Source organism: Stegodyphus dumicola, chromosome 2, assembly GCF_044657685.1.
Source record: "Stegodyphus dumicola isolate Sdum_Otavi_A_Nest chromosome 2, ASM4465768v1".
Lineage (NCBI taxonomy): Eukaryota > Metazoa > Arthropoda > Arachnida > Araneae > Eresidae > Stegodyphus > Stegodyphus dumicola.
This window is the reverse complement of record NC_140769.1, coordinates 262,248,810-262,268,996: the sequence shown is the minus strand read 5'-3', so window position 1 is coordinate 262,268,996 and position 20,187 is coordinate 262,248,810.

Below are 20,187 nucleotides of genomic sequence, written 5' to 3'. Positions count from 1 at the left end.
GGATATGAATTCCTGAGGTATTTACAGAATTCCTTGCCCGTGTAGTTTCATTTACATTGGTCAAAATTACTCAAAAAACATCTTCTATTCGTCAATTAGATTTTCTATATTAATTTCAGTTTCCAAAATATCTTTCTGGAATTAACGGTCCTAATTCCAACCCATCTTTGCCTTCGGCCTTTAAGGAAATTATGTTTTAGTTTTCGTTTCATCAAGAGATGGCGCCAGCAGCTTAACTCCTGTTCAGCCAGTCATATCTTACCTAATCAGTATATCTTATCTCATTCATTTACGCTTGGGTTATGGTTCCGTAAAACCATCGAAACTAGTAATGTGAAAATTTGAAAATATAACACTAATTTTTATTTGAATTCTAAATTAATGTATTTAGCATGTTAATCGGGGTAATTAGCGAAACCTGAAAGCTGGGAACTTCCGTAGAAGAGCTCAGAATTTCGCAGTACGGCATGTTGTGCCTTTGGACCAGGTCGTTGCCTTAAGTCTATCGTACTACGTTCCCCCCTAAATCTCACCTGCTGCTTACTTTTCGCCGGTGAAGCTTTGTTAAGGTGTCAACTCGGATAGTTTCTTACTTCCTTGTACGAAGTAAAAAGGAAGTATTGTAATCGGGAAAAGTTTCAAGCATCATATTTCAAAGCAAATATCCATTTTCACCGCTATTGAATGCAATTTAACGATGTTTTTGCATGACATCTGTACGTAAGGACAGGATAAAGGACTCTTTTCCCTCCCAAAAAAAAATTGTAAAAAGTAATTTTAAAATGAATTCTGAAGAGAAGTTTCCGTGGCGACTGTGCGGACGTACGTACGTTTGTATCTCGCATAACTCAAAAACGAGTAGCCTCCGAACGTTGAAATTTTGTACAACATGTTAAATGTGCACCTCGTATTTTGGTTGCAATCGGCCGCACCAAAAGTACATAAATACATGTATATATATATATATATGCACTTTGTTACTCGGCTCAGTGATCTCAGTTTCTTTACTCTTATATGTATGTAAATTGTGCATTTTTTGCTTTAAAAGTGATTGAATTACGTTGTTCTTATCTTCTAGTTAAGGTTTTTATGCCTTTAGTGAATCTGTATGCAATATTTTAAGAATTATCAACAATTTAAAAGTTGTCTAAGTGCCGCTAAGCCTAATAATTTTTTCTATGGCAGCCATTGCTTGTTTACATTTGAAACAGCAGAATAGTAGATTTGTTGCCAATCTACAGAAAGTAAGCTTCGAAATAACAAAGATTTTCTTATTATTTAACGCTTTTTCTTATTATTATATGGAATTAAATCATGCTTAATCCATTCTGGAAGTTGTTCGAGGACATAAGTGTTTGAGATTTACTTCCCAATTTTCAATACAGACATCTTGAATTTTAGTGTATTTTGGCCTTGTCGCGGAGTGAGAACTGAATTAATTGAATGAGAAATACTAAATCGTCTGTGAAAAAAAATTTCTTTTTTTGTCGTTGTTTTTTGCTTAATTTCCTTTTAATAACGTTTTAGATTTATTATAGTATTTGAATAGAACAAGTGGCAACGATTAGATAATTCTTAAGAGGATATAAATTTTGTGTATCCTGAGTTTAAAAATGAATGAAATGTAACGCTGTTAAGTGAACCTAGGGCCAGAGTGTCGCTACGGTAAACAAATATAGTGAATTTTAAAGAGTGCATTTATTCTATTGTGGTTTATATGCGCTATCGACGAAGTAGATTTAATTCAATCCAATATGTTTAAATGAAATGCAAGAAAAAATGGGTATAATTTAATATACCGTACAAGGAAGTCATGTGGTGCACACATCAGATTTTTTATATTTAAAACATCAAGTTTAAAACATGTAACGTATTAAGAAACAAACGCTGAATGTGAAGCACTTTTATCTCTATCAATTATTCAGGTGAATATTCTAATAAAATAATAAATAATACTTAAAGTCAACGCAATTCCTAAAACGAGCCTAATAATTCTAAATGAAACAATTCTCTACACAGTCTCTGCTTATAGTGTTAGATTAAATGTGGTTAAATAAACTTGGTTCGGAGTATTGATTTTGACACCTGGTAGGGAACGAATAGTTCTCACGCAGATTTCAATATGACAAACCCGCATTTCTCCTCTTTAGATGTCTTTATTTGCTTAAGAGGAAATGAAAACATTTTCAGTGTTTTCTTCTGTTTAAAGCATTTTAAAGGCGAAATAGATGGTTTATTTTACTGTTGCTTACCTAAACTGATGATAAGGTTGTTTCATAGCTAAATGATTCCAATAAACTTAATTTTAAATTTCCAAATTTTAAACTTACCTTTATTAACTTTATTGATTATTTATTTATCTGTATATATATTTCAAGTGTTGAATCATGATTTTTGCAAGTTTTGCTTTTGGACACAATATGCTCATTTTTAGTTCAAATAGGCAACTTGCCCAGATATTAAGAAAGACCATTAATTTCATATTGGCATTTTGCGTCGTCTACTATAAAAGGGCGCTTCACTTTTCAAATTGTTCCCACCAATTATTAGACACTTGCATTATATTATTTCAAAATATTAAATGATGAAGAAGCTGCAGGAATGTGTGTATGTTTCTCGCATTGTGAAATAACAACGGTACCTAGAGCCATCGAATTTGGAATGCATGTAATCCTACTGCGAATATGGTCATAATGAACAAACTCAAGGATTTCAAAGCGAGCCATGGCAACTTTGTACAGAAAAACATTTTTATCTCCAGCGTGCGAGACGGTGTATCGTAAATACTAAAGATAGGCTCATTTTAAAACTGTTTCGTGACATTGCTCTTGAATTGAATTTTATGATTTAAATACGAAGAATGTGATATTTATTAAATAACGGTAACACACAAAATGTTAAAAAAACGCTTCTTTTGTTGTTATATAAAATTTAAAAATTTCCAGATTTTATTTTATATTCTTTATTTTATTATTAGTCCAAAGGGGCTTTGTCCCTGAAGGATTATTGTTTTCGTTTTGTTATTTTGCTTTGAATCACTATAAATGTCCATTTCACTTTTCCAACTGTTGCCACCAAATGTTAGAGTCCTGCATTATATTTGAAGAAATTAATAATGAAAAATCTGTATAAGTGTATGTATATTTCTCGCATTGTGATAAAACAACGGTAGATAGAGCCACTGAATTTTGAATGACGTGATCCTCCTACGAATTTGGGCATGTGGAAAAGCAAATTTGAAATTTGGAATTTGTTTTATTATCGGTTTCATACTTTGTAAAACTTTAACGAATTTTTGATTAACAAACTCAAGGATTTCAAAGCGAGCAATGGCAACACTCCTCGGGGGGGGGGGAACCATTTTATCTCTAGTGCGCGGAACTGTGCATCGGAAATTCTAAATATAGGCTCATTTTAAAATTATTTGCGACATTGCTGTTGAAGTGAATTTTATGGTTTAAGTGCAAAGAACAAGGTATTTAATAAATAAAGGTAACACACAAAACGTTAAAAATACGCCCCTTTGGACGTAATTTTAAACCTGAAACTCTTCATGTTTTTTTTTTTTTTTTTTTTTTTTTTTTTTTTAAGTATTTTTTTGTGACATTCCTGATTAAGAGCAATTAATGGCACTTGGTCTTTCAGCCATTACCTTGGTTTTTTATTTTTTTTCTTTTACTTTCCTATAATTTGTTTATTTCGCAATCGCTTTGAATTTGTCTCCTTTTTTTAATACTTTGTAATGTCATTAGGCTTTTTTTGAAGTAGGAGAGATGAAAATTGTGCAGTGCTCTTGCCGGGACTCGAACCACGGACCTCTGAAATACTCGTCGAGTGTGCTGACAACTACACGACAAAGGCACGCTAAGAAGGTGGACAAGCTGACTGAAGACTTACAAAATGGCACTTACAATTTATAACTCCTACTTCTTAATAATCAGATGTAGCGTCAGAGTGCGGAATTAAGAACAAGAGAAGTATCTAAACATTAGCTTAAATGCAACAGCCCTCAAGAACTCTTAATTTTCTACATGAAATTATGCAAGTGCAAAACCTTGAATATTTTAGAAATAAAATCTGTATCCTCTTTAAAAGGGAAGTAAATCAGTAGAAATAGTAGGACAGAAATAACATAAACGAAACTGGCTACAAACAAAATTTTGCAACATTACCAAATACAAGTATTTCAGACTATGACGCCTAGTGTATACATTGTAAAATAATTTGTCATACCGTTAATTAACCTAATTCAACCCTAAGTGCCATTCTTTCACTTAAGCTCTAGAGTACGGTTTAATTTCTTGACTCGTTATTCTAAGTTATATTTACTTTCCTATCACACTTCACATCTTTTCTCTACCTGGATGCAAATTTTCTCCACGCGCGGTATTCACATTAGGTAAGAAGAAGGAAGTATGTAAAGGAAGATTTTGGAATGTGAAATCAGAGCATGTTCTGCCTGATCGAAGCCCACGTTGCTAGCTTTGATTCTTTAGCATCTGCGGCTTTGAGTTTTTCTTGCCATTCAGCTTGTTTACGCCGACTTCGAGTCATAGCCAGCTTGAGCGATAGGTAAACTGTTATGCCGTTAGGGTATAATTAATCAATTTTTAAGTTATTCGTTACCTTTTGATTTATGCCAAGCTTTTGGAAGCACGAGTTGGTGCCGACTGTTAAACTTTATTTGAGTAAATAAGGGGTTCCTTATACCGTTCTCCTGACTTTGTAATACTTTAAAAAACTTAGTGTAAATTCATCAACAGTTTTCATCGTCGGTGACATTTTATGGTCATAACACAAAGTCGCGAACATTTTATGCTAACTAAGCAAACACGCCGTTACAAACCTAATTAAGGGGGCTTAAACCCCTTATGATCTTCGAATATGTGACTGTTGCAAGAATTGGGATAACTTATTTATTTTAAAAGCAATTACTTCCAACTTTTATGGCTGACTACATAATATAGCTGCTTTCTGAAATCGTAATCAAAACGTTTGTGTTGCCACAAATATTTTTGTCATTTAATCCTCTTTGTGACAAAAATTTTCGTCATTTTGCCACCTTGCGCGCGGAGTTTAAAATTATCTGTTGCATTATTTAATTCCATAGTTTATATATAGCTTTTATAACATTTGAAAACTACTTTAAACCAAAAAAACTGAGAATTTCATGTTACATTTTTATTTTATTTGGAATTGAGTTTATATAATGTATTTTATTAAAAAAATCTGTAATTTTTTCGTGCATAAAATTTTTTAATATTAAAATATTCGTCAGATTTGTGGTTCAGTTAGAAAATAGTGGCCATATAAAGAATTCCACCCAATTTCAAGTATGTACCATTAGCCATTTTTAAAATATCATGCGCGCAAGGTGGAAAAATGACGAAATATTTTGTCACAAAGCAGATTAAATTACAAAAATATTTGTGGCAACACAAATCTTCTGGTTACTCATTTCTAAAGCAGCTATATTATGTAGTCAGCTGTAAATGGTTGGAGGTAATTACTTTTAAAATAAATAAAATATCTCAATTCTTGCAACAGTTACATAATTTGAAGCTCATAAGGGGTTTAAGGTGTATGAGCCCCCTTAAAATCATTAACTGTAAGAATGTCTTATGAACTATCAGATAAATCATATCATCAACTATATCTTAATAGCACTACATGTTGCCATTCGATTTCATATATTATTTACATAAATGGAACAATGGGCTATTTTAACTATAAATTACAGATAGTCTGTTATGAATAAATTTGAAAATGGTTTTCTGACTGTATTTAGAAAAGCTAGCATATTTCATTCGTCATATAAGAAGGAACATAGCAGGTCGATAAGATTACAGTGTCTGGAAATCTATGCTAAAGAACGAAAAAAAAGTCGCAAGGGCAAATTTAAGCATTTTTATCACGTCTATTCAAAAATTAGTTTTTTTTATGTGTACAGCTCTTTCTCCTATTTCCATAAAAAAAAAACTATAGTTGAGTAAACAATGTTTCGTCAGCTCTTTCTAGGTTTGTGGAAAAAAAAAAGTGAAAAGGAGGAAGTCTTTCTCGGGAAAGACGATTTCTTTCTCACAGCACGTTCCACGAGAGCTTTTTGTGTGGTGTACTTTTCCCTGAAAATAAATCTTCCATGCCATTCACGTTTCCGATCATTGCAAATATACTTTGATATCTCCCGTAGATCTGACACGCAAATATTCTAAAATAACAAGGGATGGCATTATCGTTATCATCCTGGACATGAAAGATTTTCACTAACTAATGAAGTGAACATAAATATAAAAGGTGAATATTTACATAGACATACATTTTGCTGCATGTTCTTGTTCTGTCTTCAGCTGTTCAAACACGTCTCATGTTTACGGTTTGCTGTTGGTCTCAGATAATGAGTACCGATGTTGGTGCCCATTATCTGTGAACTCATTATCATTAGAACTTTTTCATAGATCCATCGAAGTTATAAGCTGGCTAAAGCAAACTAGGAAAACAAATTCAAAGGTTCTGTTCTACCTCCAATTTCCGAAGAGAATTATCCGACGGAAAAATTTCAAGTGGCCTTCCACTGCACGAAGACGTTACATTTACAGGTGTCCAATAGTTATTTGGAACTGAAAATCGAAGCATCGAAATAAAAACTGTCGGCTAATCTTTAGAATATGGTAACAGGTAGCTTGGCGACATTTTGGTAAGGCGATAAAGGTTACTAGCTAGGACTTTAGGAATAATCTGAGAAGTACACAGTTCGAATCACAGATTATTTTGTCTCAGAGAAATGAGAGATCATGAGACATGTCATGTGTATTTTCCCGGAAAATTCCATTGGGAATTTCAGCTAACAAGAACTTAGAAACAATTTCGCTGCTAAAGGGAAGAATCGCCCACTTATTTGTTTGGCGCTTTTTACAAGAGTACGAAGAATTGGACTTTTGTCAATTTTCTTTGACTTTTTAAGTGAAAATATGTCGATGTGTACATGGATAAAGTCAACCGTGTGCGCAATGCCATTTTTGTGCAATTCTGGGAATTTGTTTTAAGTGAAAATAGGTCGACATGTACATGGATACCGTGTATTAGCAATTCCTAAAAACGCGGCAAATAGGGGACGATTCTATACTTTCTCCCAATTTCGCACCTAATCTTCGTCATGATTAAGCATTGTTCCATAAAAGTTCTAGCATAAGCGTAATTTGGCTAGCAGATTGTTGGAAAAAAATGTTGAGTTAAAAAAAAGAAAAAAAAAAAAAAAAAAAAAAAACATGCCTTTAGCCTTTACCTCGTGAAAACAAAATGGCGTCCCTCCCAAAAAACTAGCAGGTTGCTGTAGCAGAGTTGGTCGCCAAAGTTTCGCCAAAAAATAGCCAAGTTACCATAATGTAAAGATTCACCAAACTGTCTAAGCTAAAGGCATATTTTAATGCGTTGGTGAAGATGAATGTAGTATTCGAGTAAAATGTGTGTCAAAAATGTATGTCAGCAAGAGAAAAATGGAGTTCACATTTAAGTCTTTTCAAACTAAATAACATGTAGAGTTAATAGGAATTTTGAAATATGAAACATGAAAAATAAGCAATGCCCTTTCTGGGACTCGAACTTGGACCTGTCGAATATGAGCCAAGTGTGAGCCCCGAAGGCAGGCAGAAAGGTGGTGGAAAATGCTTCATATACTTCCCCTTTTAAAGGGCGACAGGGGATTAGGGGACCCAATCGCTAAATCCTGAGTGGTGAAGAATCATCATCCACCACCACCTTTCTTTATATAGTTCGGATGCCATTATAAGTTTTTTTGGAAGCAGGATTCGTGAAACATGCACAATGCATTCGCTAGAACTCGAACTTGGACCTCTCGAATACTCGCCCAGTTTGCTACCGTTACTCCACAAAGGCATGCAGAAACCTTATAAACACATAAGCCGACACTGATTTTTTGCCAGCTCGTATTTTGAAGTAAGTAAATCTGTTTTCATTTATCATTTCAGAAGAATATGATTTAATCTATCATATTACACATTTCTACAGAGTTAATATTGCTTAAATTAACAAGAATTGTGGAGAGGAGATAGATGCTAAAAATCTTTTGGCACCAGGGGTATAACTGCATTTTCTCCCATTTTTGGTTACATGTTATGTATTTACATTTTATTCTCTTTTTAATCATGACATATTTCGTCTAAAGAAGAAATCTTTTTTATTTTTGACTATGTCTGATACTAAATTATACAATCGACTGCCAGCATTGCTTCTCTACGGAATTTTCCGAATTCACAATGGAATTTCTCTTTCCACAATAAATTTAAGGATGCCATGAATTGTCAATTTTCACTTGCAAAATATTTGCATAAAATAATTACAATAATGGTCAAATGTCGAATGCGTTAGCCGTTTACATACCATTAATCCATATTTCTTAGTCTGCACACTACATTAATTTTATGCGATTAAACTTGCCATTCGATTTTCTGAGAAATCAAATTGTCGACTTTAAACAGAGTTTGTAAAAGAATATTTTGTCATACCGCCATCAAAGAAAAGAATTTTTAGAAAAACGAAATTGTATTTTTTACATTTTATGCAGATCCCATTCAAGAGCTAATTTTTTCATTAAACTGAAGATTTTTTGAAATATTTTACATCTTGAAATATTTCATGCAAAAATCGAAAAATACCTCATTCAAACACAGTGTAAAATGTCAACTAGAAAAGCGGTAAAAAGTAAAAAAAAATAACATCCGATTAAATAATAACAAAATAATATTATTACGAATTTTATATGCATGAAAATAATTTCAGTGAAATTAGTGTATGTAAATTGAAGTATCTGTTGGATAATGTCATATGAAAGGCCACAGGTTGCTAAACATCGCCGGAAAAATAAGGGGTAAAAGTTTACAAATGGGTGCCCCTTGTTTTTTGGCGATTCATTTTTGACGCCAAGATCGGCGCCAGAAAGGCATAATTTCAAGATGGCCGCTACGCAAAACCAAAATAAGAAGTCAAAGAATTGCACAAACCCTATGTCCATGTACACATCGATATGTTTTCACTTAAAACAACATCCTAGAATTGCACGAACTAGGCATTGCGCACTGCCTTAAATTTGTCCATGTACGCATCAATCTATTTTCATTTAAATAAAATCAGGAAGCTAAAACAGAGTTAAAACTATCATGGTAACCAGAAGTGAGGTTTCATCGCTAAAATTTAAAAAAAAAAATTGTCGCTAATCGAAGTGGCACCCAATTCTACACTAGAGCCAAATAAGGCTCCAGGGGAAAGTACATTTAACATTGAGGTAAATGGCTACCTCGCCAAATTGGGAAAATAGCGCCAAGCTGGCGACTTTGGCGAGAAATCTCCAAAAGTAGCCAGACTTCTCTAAATTTTAGTCACATTTCGGTCCAATAGTTACGTAACTGTAATTGGTTCGATCCCTGTGTAACTGTAACTGGGCCGAACTCTATGTAACTGTAACCGCATCCTTAACAGTAACTGTGTATGCCTTCCAGCAATTTCGAGAAATCTAAGGTACTGGAAATTTCGGGGTGGACAGAGAGAAAACTATGCAAGACAAGAGAGTGCATTAGTTTTAGTTCAGATTTCAGAATTTTGTGTTGTGTTAAAAGAAAATCCAAAGTGTTAAAAAACAGTTTGCCCAAAAAAGCTCTTTTGAAGTTTAATACGGTTTATCGGCAGTGATTATCAATGTACAACGGAACATTTTGCAGTATATTAGATGAATATGCATTTAGTCTGACCATGGTAATGTTATGTATCTTCTGTATATTGGTAAAAAATATGTAATGTAATTCTACAAAAATATTTAACATTTTTGATTAGAAATTTCATGAATTAAAAGAATTTCTTTTTAAATCAATTCGATTAAAAAGAAAAAATATATATTTTTAGCAAGTTCATCTCTTATTTTTAATTAGTTTGTTTATCAGTAGAAGACACTTAAATTTGGAAGATGAGTATCTTACATCTATCCGAATGGTAACAGACTCGAATGAAAAGTGAAATAATGAATTTACAGTGGACCACACAAAATCGTATTTCGAGACTAATAGCGCGTTTGGGTATTAAAAAAGAGCAAGAAAGAAAAAGAGGGGAAAAAGGAAGTACACCCTATTCTACAGGGACAGAATAATTGGAATTCTATTTCAGTAAGACTCATTTCAAATTCGGGGTCTATCCTTGAATAAAACTTATACGGTATATTAACGCAAGTTAAACAAAGAAGTACGGCACAATTACAATTATCCGAACTCTATTTATCCGAACTCCGACTATCCGAATCGCTGATTATCCGAATCTCTATTCAGAATTTTTCAAAACCAACTGAAGAGAAGGAAAAGGGGAAAAGAATCTCAAGAAAAGGAAAGAGACAGAAGAAGATGAGGATGACGTTTAACTTAAGGAATTAAACATTCTTTTGAAAATGCCTGGATATTCAGAAGTTAGTGCTGAGGATACGGCAGAATGAATGGTGTGTGATTTGTTAGACCCTGGGCTTCAAATTCTAAATGATGAACTTACTGAAAGTGTGAGAGAAGAAATTGTCAAGGAAGAAAATACCCTTAATGGTCGAAGTTGAAGCAGACACGGGACCATCAGCTAGGGAAGCATTTGCCGGCCTTGAAACTGCGTTGAAGTGGATGGAGCGTCCGCCCGAGTGTGTCACCATGCTACTTATCATTGTCAAGCGGACGCGCGACTTGTCTGCACGAAAAGGGATGAAGAAAATCAAACAGGTTACATTGACCCAAATGTTCAGCGATCATGTCTTTCAGCACTTGTAAATACTGCACAGTACGCTATATATCATGTACGTAAAAGTGATGACTTTTCATTTTAATTAATTAAAACCTCTTTTTATTTAAAAATAGTTTTTTTAATTCTTCCACTTTTAAGATACAGTATAATACAGTAATTTATAAACACATACGTAGACCTTTTGTTTGGAGAAAATCCAATTATCCCAATATTTGATTATCCGAATGGGGTCCGGTTCCAATTGGTTCGGATAATTACAATTCTACTGTACCACAATAAAAGCCAAAGACAAATATTGTGTTTTTAATTTTTTATAAAACTAAGTAACAGCATTCATATTTAAGAGCAAGAATTAAATAACACTTCATCTGAATAGGATTCTCATGAGATTAGTAAATCCGACGGAGTTCCCGTTTGCATGAAGGCTCATTATTATGAGATAAAATAACGACTACCAGTGCCTTATTTATAATATACCGCTAACTGCAATACGCACAGTTTTCTAGACCTACTACATTTTAACATATTCATGGAATGCATTATGTAAGGTTTAGTGAGATGTTTACAATATGTAAAATGCTACTGTAAAGAATATGTCTGAAAATGTCCTTCACTTATTCCTGAGTAAGTAAAGAACACGAAGCGTGAACGAGAGTACTTAAATTCCATGGTTCAGTGAATAATTTACTGAAACCGTTTTGGGAACTTCCATTGACTTCCTTTTCGAATTCTAAAAGTAGCAGTTAGCATTTTCTTTTTGAGCTTAATAATGCGGAGAGATGTTTACAAAAGTTGAGTGTAAAACTCATGCCGAATCTTTATTAATATTAGAATAATTTTCGTTTTGAGAATATTGAGAAGTTTAAATTTATGTGTTTGAGTAAAATAAGTGCTAAAAGAATACCACAATGTAAGTAAATAAACTCTTTATATTATAAAATGGTGGGGAATAAACTATATTAAAAAAATATCTTCTGATTAAACTTTATTATCTGAATGGATTACATTTCCTTTGAGAACTAAGATTTAAAACTCTGATAAGAATATGAAATTCCTTGAGGAGCTTAAATATAAATAGCAAAGGCACAAATAGAACTTATCTTTCTCAATAAAATTCTGGGGTACCTTTAATTTCATTAACCACTCATTGTTTTGAATTTGTACTGTCACTTCTATCTTTTCCCTTTTCCCACAAGAATACAAATTTATTTTGCATGCCTATAAAGTGAGGATTTGGATTATAAGAGGGAACGTGCTCTGCCTTTCAAGGCCTCGTAACTAGGTTGCTAGATAACATAAAATCTGCAGTCTATTTAAGCGTAACATTTGCAGTCTATCTAAGTCTGTCAGCAGTCTATTTAAGCTCAAACATATAGTAACGTTATAAGATATTTCTCCCGACTTCTTGGCATGACTTCGGGGTGTGGCAGTCTGTACGCTAAGCGCGTATACCAGAGGTCTGCGGTTCGATTCTTGGCCAAGGCGTTTGCTAATTTTTCTTCTTGCCTGCTTCCAAAAATACCTAATGTCTCTTGGATGATGATGAGTGGCGTTGGATGATCATTCTCCTCACCCAGGATTTAGCGACTGGGTCCCCTAAAAAAACCCAGTCGCCCTTTATAAAGGGCGACTGGTTTTATTAATAAAATATAATGTATTTCTCCCGCCTTCTTAGAATGCCTTCGTCGTGCGGTGGTCTGCACACTGGGAGCGTATTTCAAAGGTCCGTGGTTCGAATCTCGGAGAAGGCGTTGCAAATTTTTCATCGTTCCTGCTTCGAAAACATACCTAATGTCTCTACAACGTGCGTAAGATCTGCACGTTACTAGTTTGTTAGATAAGATCAGATCTGTCTTGCATTACAAAGTTTCATTGCACGTCGGTTACGTTTTGGACCAACTTCGCGTTCACTGATCTGTGTAGGCTTTGGCTACTAATTTATTTCAGCTTAAATTTTACAATTGAACATACTGTTACTTTAAAATCCTCCGACCGACAAGGCCGTATATATACGGCCTAGATTAGTTTTGTGATTACGAAAGAACGCATATATACGTGCACCTTGAAAAATGTCCAAAAAGCAAAATCTATATATTGAAGTAATTTCAAGTCATAATTTCAATCTAAATTCAACTGCAAAGTGCTAGGTGCATTTTGGCATCAAAATCAAGAAAATACCTCTTTTTAATATCAGGTTTCGGAAATTTGGGCTTTATTAATAAAACCCCGTGCCGTATCTCACCACAAGTGGTTAGCTGTGTTGTAAGCACAAAGTATGCCTCCTCTTCTTATATGGTTACTAGTGAATAGTAACTAAATTATAGTGAAAGTACTTGATGCCAGTTAAGATACGTTGAGGGTTATGTATCTAACAACAGAGGGAACGATACCGCTTTTAATTCTTCGCTAATAACGATGCACAAAATACGATTCATAGTCATACATTTTTCAGACTGGTGCGATATGGAACCCACATAAAAAATTTCGATAGAAAAATAAACTAATTTTTTCAACTAATCAGCAACAATGGCCCGCAGTTTTCGATGATTTTCGTCTTTTAAATGGAGTGGTCGTAAAAACAAAATTTTATACACTATTTAACCTATATTCAATATTAGTTGATTAAATGTTGCTAAAGATTGATCTTAATTGATCAGAAATCAATAATACGAAAAAACAAACAAACAGACATTCTTCTTTATTTATATGTTACCGTGAAAGACGGAAATTGGAGAATGTCGACTTTCACAGGAGAATGTCAACATTCACCAAATACGTCGGTGAAAGATGGAATATTGCATTACATTCTTGTACATTCGAACCCTCACCGGTGTATGTCGACAATCACAGATATACTCTGGTGTAGGTCGAAAAGAGAGGAGTATATGTACACGCTGTCATTGTAAAAGAAAGTGTTCCACAAATAAATGCAGTTTTAAAAGTAAGGGCGTCTTGTGCAATTCAAAGTGTCATAATAGATTAAGTTTGTGCAATAAATAAGATTTGAATTACATAATTTAGTAAGTTTTTAACTTCTATTATTTTCCTTTCTGATTTTGAATGTATTGTGTGCTTTAAGTTCTTATGTTCTTAAGTTCTTATTTTAAGTCTCAAGTGGGTGTTTTCGCGACTGAATTACGGAGAAGAAAATATAATATTCTTATATGTTCAACATTCACCATTAGTAAATGGTGAATGTCGACATTTACCGGTGTAAGTCAGAAATAAGAGTATTTGGAAAATATTTCTGACATACATCAAGCGACTACATGAATGTTGACATTCACCGGTGAAAGTAAACATTCTCCAGATTTCGATGTTTCACCGTAGCATATAGAAATATTGTAAAATTTACAATTTTTTTATTAACAAACTCTACTATTTGAAAGCCAGCAGTGGCAACACTTCTCAAAATAAAGCAGATTTTCATCTCCAAAGTGCGAGACTGTTGCCATTCGTAAAACTGAGGCCGAAAATTAGCGTTTTAAACGTTTTTATTAATATCCATGATATTAATATTTTTTGACGATATTTGTTTTTGGAAAAAGGTGGTTTTCCAAGAACTAGAAAAGAATTGTAGAAAGTTTGGTGACGATAGCTATAGTAGTGACTGAGTTATTGGCGAACAAACAGACGTTTTTATTAATATCTGTGATGTTAGCCTTTTTTTTTTTTTTTTTTTTTTTTTTTTGAAAAACGTGTTTTTCTAGGACCTGGAAAAGAATTGTAGAAAGTTTGGTGACAATAGCTATAGTAGTGACTGAGTTATTGGTTAACAGACGTTCTTCTTTATGGTTGTGATAAATAAAGGGTTTTTTACAACCGTCTCAAGTTTCAATTGTTACTTAGCAATAATTCGCGTAATGTCTACGAAGAATTTGGGCACTTTAGATGATTGCAATGAACACTAAACTCTACAAAGTTTAAATCATTAATCGAGATATTCTTTCTTAAAATGGGCAAGTTATAAACTCGGTAGTACTGAAGATTTTATCATTTTCATGGAATGAATTCATTATTAAGAAAAATACACTTTACACACACATATACACTTGAAGTAAATGCAGATTATGAGTCTCTTTAAGATGGTCATTTCTGCACATTTTGTTGAATGAAGCAGGAAATAGAAAAATTTAGTATCATAGCGTGTCATACACTAATGAGATTATAATGATACCTCCTCTCCCAGCTTCAGAAACGCCAACACGCTATAACGATATTACTGAAAAATCATCGAATTCTTTGTATTAAAGAATGCCAATGCTACAACCAACACTAGAAGCCTTAATGATAAATTATTTGATTACAACAGTATCCTGATAGGTATTCATGAAAGTCATTATTGCATTCCCCATAAAAAATTCCTTATTATAAAATGGTATGAACATACAAATCTATCTAGCATTACTAGCATTGAGAAATGAATTTAATATTTTATACCTAACTAATGACCCCTTCTTAGAAAATACTGCAGTCTTTTTCTTTACAAGATAATAATATTATATAAAAAAATTGAAAGGGCTGATTTTAATGGTTACCCCAAATGGTTATTTGAAAGTTTAATATGGTTTATCTGCAGAGATCATCAATAGAGATGGCCCGAGGTTGTATAGCGAAACATTTTGTAGCATTCTAGATGAATATACATTTATATTAACATGGAAATGTTAGATATGCATTTAGATTAACATGAAAATGTTAGATATGCATTTAGATTAACATGAAAATGTTAGATATTGTTACGTATTTTATACATAGATAGATGATTTTAGTGCAATTATATGTGAAATTGCTGTATTTTTTTGTGTAATATAACTCGAAAAATCTCACGAGAGAAACTATGTAAAAAACTTAAGAATGCACGGATAAAAGTATTTAACATTGAGTAAATAGAGATCTCGGTGATTAGGCGAGAAATCTCGAAAACTCGCCAAACTTAACGACCATTTGGTGACATTTTGGTCCGGTCACTTTTTCACCGTAATAGGTACCAGAAATGGAAACAGCCCGACCCACCTAACTAAAGAAGTTGTTCTTATGGCCATAACAAGCCACGCCCTTACAGTAATAGGTATTGTATTTGAAGAAATGCAATTGAGAACTGTATTAGCCGCAACCGTAATTCGATCCTCATATTGCTTTCCGGTAATTTCGAGAAGCAGAAAGTACTAGAAATATCTTGTCGGCGGTTGAAAACTATATACGGCCGGAGAGAGAGCATCTGCTTTTAGTTAGTTAGTTAGTTGTTGTTATTGTTGCTAGTTGTTAGTTAAGCTTAAGATTGCAGATACTCTCTGGTTAGCTTTCGCTATAGATACGCTTTGCATTGCATTGTGTTTAATGTTCTTAGTAGTTTGAAGCGTATTTACTGATTGTGATATTGTACGAGTATTTTTGCGGAAAATTCCAAAACTTTGAAGTGTTTATTTTGATAAAATAAATTTTATTAATCTATCACTGGACCTGTGTGCGTTCAAACTATTACGAACCAGCACGCACGCACCAATATCTTCTGTATACATGAAAAGAAAAAGAAATTATAAAATAATTACATGACAATATTTAGTGCTCGTAATTGGATCTCAGATATTTATAAGTTTGAGATTTATGGTATTGTTGTAAGTGATTAAAGTCTTAGCGAAAGCTTTTCATGTCTTGAGCTAAAAAAGCTCGTTTTAATTATTTAGTAAAAGCATTAAAAGCTACTAATAAAGTACTGTTTAAATTTTACATTTGAGTTGTAATTTTACTTCCTTGTACGAAATAAAGGAGGAACTCACGTAGGGGTGTGCTTTCCGAAACAGACTGTAAATGTATTTAAAATGAATTCAAAATGGATTTTTTATCGTGAAGACCGTACGTACGTATATATCTCGCATAATGCAAAACCGATTAGCCAGAGACCGTTGAAAGTTTGTATACGGGACTGATATACTATCTCTTTGTGCATTTCTCTTTTTCACTTCCTTGTACGAAGAGAAAAGGAAGTATTGTAATCGCGAAAAGTTTCAGGCAGCATATTTCAACGAAAATATCCATTTTGACCGCTATCGAATGCAATTTAACGATGTTTCTGCGTGATATCTGTACGTAAGAACAGAATAAAAGACTCGTTTCCTCCAAAAAAAATTATGAAACTGCTTTAAAATTAATTCTGAAGAAAATTTTTCGTGCAGTCTGTACGAACGTATGTACGTACGTACGTACGTACGTATCTCGCATAACTCAAAAACGAGCAGCCTCAGAATATTGAAATTTTGTATATAGGACTGCTATAACATGCAGATATGCACCTCTTATTTTGGTTGCAATCGGCCGCACCAAACGTATATAAATATATTTATATATATATCCACTCTGTTACCCGGCTCAGTGATCTCAGTTTCTTTACTCTTATATGTTTGTAAATTGTACATTTTTTTGCTTTAAAAATGATTGAATTATGTTGTTTTAATCTTCCGGTTAAGGTTTTTATGCCTTTAGTAAATCTGTATGCAATATTTATAGAATTATCAACAATTTTAAAGTTGTTTAAGTGCCGCTACGCCTCTTTTTTATGGCGGCCATTGATTGTTTACATTTTCAACAGCAGACTAGTGGATTTGTTGCCAATCTAGAGAAACTTAGTTTCGCAACAACAAAGATAACGCCTTCATTTATTATTGCCAATTAAATCATGCTTAATCCTTTCTGGAATTTTTTCGAGGAAATAAGTGTTTAAGATTTACTTCGTAATTTTTAATATAGATATTTTGAGCTTTTATGTATTTTTGCCTTGTCGCGAAGTGAGAAATGAATTATTTGAATGAGAAATACTCAATCGTCTGTGAAATACTTTCTTTTTTGTTTTGTTTGCTTAATTTCTTTTATACATCATTCTAGCTTTATTATAGTATTTGAATAGAACATGTGGCAACTATTAGATAATTGTATTCTTTAAATGATATAAATTTTGTGCATTGTGTGTTATAATATGAACGAAATATAATACTGTTAAGTGAATCTAGCGCCAGAGTGTCGCTATAGTAAACAAATACTAGAGCGAATTTTAAAGAATGCATTTATTCTATTGTTGTTTATGCGCTGTAGGCGAAGTAGATTTAATTCAATCCAATAAGTTTAAATGAAATCCAAGAAAAATGCGTATAATTTACTATTCCGTACAAGGAAGTCATGTGGTGTGCACATCAGATTTTTTATTGCAAACGCAAGTACCAAACATATATATATATATATATAATTTTGACTAATAGCAAATCGCTATTTATTTTATTTTGTACATTAGCATATTCAGACCATTATGTATAGTTTTTTTTTACACCTTAATGTGTTTTTTCAAGCGGACGCGTCGGGAAATGGAACAGAAAATTGAAACTAAAGTTTATGACTAAGTTTTCTTAATTAATATTCAAAAAGAATTTCGAATACAGTTTCAACTGTCTGTTTCGACGAAACGCGATATACAAATAGCTGGATTCGAAAATCATTATAAAACTTTTCCCTGAAGAGTCAGTAATAAGATTCGAATTGGGCTAATCTACCATTTACCACTTTTCTGGTTTTGTATTTTTGCTTAAGTCTTATGTCACACTTTTATTCTATTGTTTAAAGTATGCCCTTACCTTGATCAGCATATTACTTACAATTAATTTTGAATTTTATTTGTAAATATTCTAGTGTTAATATTGTTTATTTAATATTTACACTTTTCTTTGCACTTTATTTTACTTCTGTTAAAATTGTCTAAGGAACCACGGTATCTACCGTATATACCCGCGTATAAGTCGACCCCCCCCCCCACTTTCTACATAAAAAATTCGTAGAAAATAAGAAACCCGCGTATAAGTCGACCCCCCACTTCCGAAATCAAACGAGAAACTTCGAAAAAATTTTTTAAGTACTACATTTATTCAAAATCATCTGAGGAAAAAAAAGTAAATATACGATAAAAAATACCTTGCTAAATAAACAAAATCAAAATCCTTCTTCTAGAATTTGTTAAAATCTATCTGCATTTCCCCTTTCTAAAAGTTAAAAGAAATATTCAAAACTGTTCAGTTATTGCGTGGGCTATTTTTTTTTAATTTTGACGTGTACGCCTGTTAACAAAAGTATTTCATGAATGAACAATAACTATTATAAAGACTTATACGTTCGTTTTATCGAAACTTACTCTAGTTAAAGTATGAAACTCTGTGATTAGTTCGTCACATAATTTAAGTCATGAAATTACTTCAAGTAAGTGACTTATTTGATAAGTCGTCCAATTTGAGTGCAGGACGAAAAGAACTGCATTATATAAAGAAATTTTTGAACTTCCGATTCTTTTAATTTTTTATGGCCCCGCGTATAAGTCGACCCCCCCACTTTGAAGTCTTTTTTTTGTCCAAAATATCTCGACTTATACGCGGGTATATTCGGTAAGCTACCTTTTAGCGTAAGCACTAAGAATTTTCTTTTAACTTATATATTTATATATATATATACAGATACACAACCTTGGACAAATTATATGTATTGACTCTCGTAGGATAAAAATTAATCGGGATTTTTAATTTCAAAATTTCTAATTTTTGATGTCATTTCCACTTCGCCTTGAGGTACTGTTTAATTAAATTAGCATAATTTAACGACGTAAGTTCAAAAGAAGTGCAGGGGAAAATGTGTATAATTTAATAAACCGTACAAGGAAGTCATGTGGAGCTTCCATCAAACTTTATGTTGATAGTGAAACAGTGACTCAGGCGATACTTTAAAATTTGTTAACTTTTATGGATGGCTAGGTGATAAATTTAGATTATTGCCCACCACTGAAACTATAAAATTCGAGGAAAATATAAAACATGTAAATATTTACAAAGTTGCATTAAGCAGTGACTTTACGACATAATTAAGAAAATATTTTTGTATAAAAATACTATTCTGAACTAAGCTCGTATTCCATCATCAGCTTGTAGTTTTTCAATTTATTTTGTTTCACTGTAGGTAAAATGTTCTCCTCATAACCATTACAATTATTTTCTTCACATGAGATGGAACTTACTTTCTTTCTTACTTCCTCAAAATAAAGCATTACTGTCTGATACCCACTTGATGGCTGGAGGTGCTCAAAGTAGTAATAAAAGAATCTCCTGAGTACCTAAACTGAGGATATCGAAAATTAGATCTTTTTATACCCTTTCTTTTCTGTGCGAAGCAATCTATGTGTCTGCTTCACAACTCTCTGTATAAAAAAAAGATGTAATTTTCTACTTCTGCAAAGAGGAGGAGATGAAAAAAGAAGAATCCCTACGACTGATTTTAGATTTCGCCCTCTCGTATCTGTTTCCTTTCTGTGCAAAAGAAACAGAATTCCTTTTTTTCTATTTCTATTCTTCGGTTTCCGGATTTTCGAAGATGTGTTTCCGG